Source organism: Crocuta crocuta, unplaced genomic scaffold, assembly GCF_008692635.1.
Source record: "Crocuta crocuta isolate KB4526 unplaced genomic scaffold, BGI_CrCroc_1.0 scaffold475, whole genome shotgun sequence".
In the NCBI taxonomy this organism is placed as follows: domain Eukaryota; kingdom Metazoa; phylum Chordata; class Mammalia; order Carnivora; family Hyaenidae; genus Crocuta; species Crocuta crocuta.
In genome coordinates this window covers 1,557,208-1,560,376 of record NW_027529518.1, presented here as the reverse complement: position 1 = coordinate 1,560,376, position 3,169 = coordinate 1,557,208, and positions in this window count along the sequence as shown.

Sequence of the window (3,169 nt, the reverse complement as noted above, 5' to 3'; positions counted from 1 at the left end):
AGGCAACATATAGTTGGACCTTGTTTTCTCTTGTCCAGTCTCACATTCTCTGCCTCTTGATCATTGGATTGTTTAATCCATTCACTTTATTTTTCTTTTTTTAAGTAGGCTCTAGCCCCAACATGAGGCTCGAACTCATGACCCCGAGATCAAGAGTCACACGCTCTACTGACTGAGCCAGCCAGGCATCCCTAATCCATTCACCTTAACTTTCTATAGTTGGATTTACATTGCTACATCTTTTTCGTTTTCTATAAAATCTCATACCTTTTATATTCCTCTATTTCTCCTTTACTACTGTCTTTTGCATTGAATGACTTTTTTTAGGATAGCAATTTAATGCTTTATATAAAGATTTTTTATTTCGGTTTTTTAGTGATTTTCTTTGTGATTGCTCTGGGGTTGCTCATACACATCCAAACTTACCAGAATCCTCCTCACATGTACACTGACTTAATTTCAGCAACATATGGAAGTACTCCTATATAGCTCTATTCCCTCTTGCCCATTATGTGTTTAACTGTTATACATGTTACATTTATATATGTTACAAATCCAAGCACATAATGTTATAATCATTACTGCCTATACTTTTATATCTATTAAATAAGCTGAGAAAAGAAAAGACCAAGTATATATTGATAGTTTGTTATATTTGCCTTTTTACTTACCATTCCTAGTTGTCTTCATTTATTCTGTGGATTGGAGTCAACGATTGGTGTCATTTCCTTACTGCAATACAAGTGATCCCCCCTTTAACGTGTTTTGTGTTCCTGTTGTCAAATATGTGACATTTGTATAGGTTGTGGGCACAATGATACCATTACACACGTATTGTTTAAGACACTGGCTTTTTAAAAAAATCTTATTTTTAATAATGTTTTTTATTTCTTTTAGCAAGAGAGAGAGAGAGAAAGAATGCATGGGGGAGGGGCAGAGAGAGGGAGACAGAGGATCCAAGGTGGGTTCCCTGCTGCTGGCACAGAGCCCAGTGTGGGACCTGAACTCATGAACCGTGAGATCATGACCTGAACTGAAGTCAGATGCCTAAATGACTGAGCCATCCAGGTACCCCGATACACTGGCTTTTTAAATTAACAGCATAAGAGAGATGCAATATAGATATGTATGTATTTTATAGTTATGTAATTACCTTTACTGGCGCTCTTTACTTTTTCATGTAGATTTGAGTTACCATCTGGGGTCACTTGCTTTCACCCCCAAAGAACTCTCTTTAGTATTTCTTATAAAGTGGGCTTGAGAGGGGCACTCGGCTGGCTCTCGATCTCGGGCTTGTGAGTTGGAGCCCCACACTAGGTGTAGAGATTATTTAATAATAGCACCTTTAAAAAATGATAATAATAAAGCTGGGCTTACTAGTCTATATCTTAGGTCATAAAACAACCTTAAGAAACAAGAGAGAAATGAAATTTTCTCTGACCATATGGAATTAAACTAGAAATCAATTCTAGACAGGTAAGAGCAACAACAACATCTTTCAAGCTCTTAGAAATTTCAGCAACAGATCTCTGTATAATCCATGGATCAAAGCAAAAACCTGAAACCAAATTAGAAAATATTATGAATGAGTTGAAATGATAATACAATGTATCAATATCTGTGGGATGTAGCTGAAACAGTGCCAAAAAGAAAATGCCTGTTCGAGGTGTGTTTCCAAAATGGCGGCAGCGATGGATGCGGGTACCCCGAGCGGCACCAACAGCAGCGCGGGCAAGAAGCGCTTTGAAGTGAAAAAGTGGAATGCAGTAGCCCTCTGGGCCTGGGATATTGTGGTTGATAACTGTGCCATCTGCGGGAACCACATTATGGATCTTTGCATAGAGTGTCAAGCTAACCAGGCGTCTGCTACTTCTGAAGAGTGCACTGTTGCGTGGGGAGTCTGTAGCCATGCCTTTCACTTCCACTGCATCTCTCGCTGGCTCAAAACACGGTGTCAAATAAAATCCAGTTGGATTCTAGATCAGATGCTGTCTCTTGTGTATGTGAAAAAAGTGAACCATAAAGATTGGAAAGTCAGCTTTGGAAAGTGAGATGTTTGTTCATCAGAGCAGAGTTGTCCTGTGAGTCTGTCGCTTGGTCACCAGGCATCCCCGTCCACAGCCTGCTCACTGATGGCAGCCTTGGACACATCATCTCTCTCTTCCACCCTTTCCCTGTAGAATGGCTCCTAAGGACTAAACGGCGTCGTAGGCGCACAAAGAAGCTGTGTAAACTGTAAAACCACGATACAAATGTTAACTTTGACCGTGTATGACATGTTGCTTTCTCTTCTTAGTTTAGAAAAATAAACCTGAAAAAATCTAATATGTAATTTTAGCTGGCGAAAGAATAATTTATAGGCTCAAGTTGAAACTTGGTGTCACTTAGAATGGAACTGAAAAAGAGAATTCAAGTTGCCTCTATCACCACCATCTTTTGTAACTTGTTCACAATGTCTTAGCCACGGGGGTGCCTAACAGGCTGTCAATAGAGCATGCAGCTCCATCTTTGGGTCATGAGTTCAAGCCCCATGTTGGGCAGAGATTACTTCAAAAAAAAAAAAAAAGGCTGGCCATGGAAGGAATTGCCAGTTCTAAAACGAATTCAGTGGTGATAATGTAGTCTTTAGCTGAGAAAGTCAAGTTTACCGTAGTGGTTCTTAAACTAGAGTCTGAGGACTCCTGGGGGCCCCTGGACTCCTTGAGGAGATTCATGAAGTTCCTTTTCCACTACATGTCTGTATGAGGCCAGCTTTTCTTTCTTTCTTTTTTTTTTTTTTACAAATNAATGCCTGTTCAAGTATTTTTTCAATTGACACTCTTGTTTTATTTATTTTAATTTTTAAAATGTTTTTATTTATTTATTTTGGGAGAGAGAGAGCAGGGGAAGGGCTGAGGGATAAAGAGAGAATCCCAAGCAGGCTCCTCACTGTCAGCACAGAGCCCAGTGTGGGGCTCAATCCCACAAACTGTGAGATAGTGACCTGAGCCGAAATCAAGAGTCAGACGCTTAACCAACTGAGCCACCCAGATGCGCCTGCTTTTTTCTTTTCATTGTTTGTAGGAATTCTTTATATATTTTGGAGAAAAGCAAGCCATTTGTCATTTATAGAATATACAAGTATCATTTCTCATTTTGTGCCTAGCTTTTAGTGTTTGACTTCAGTTTC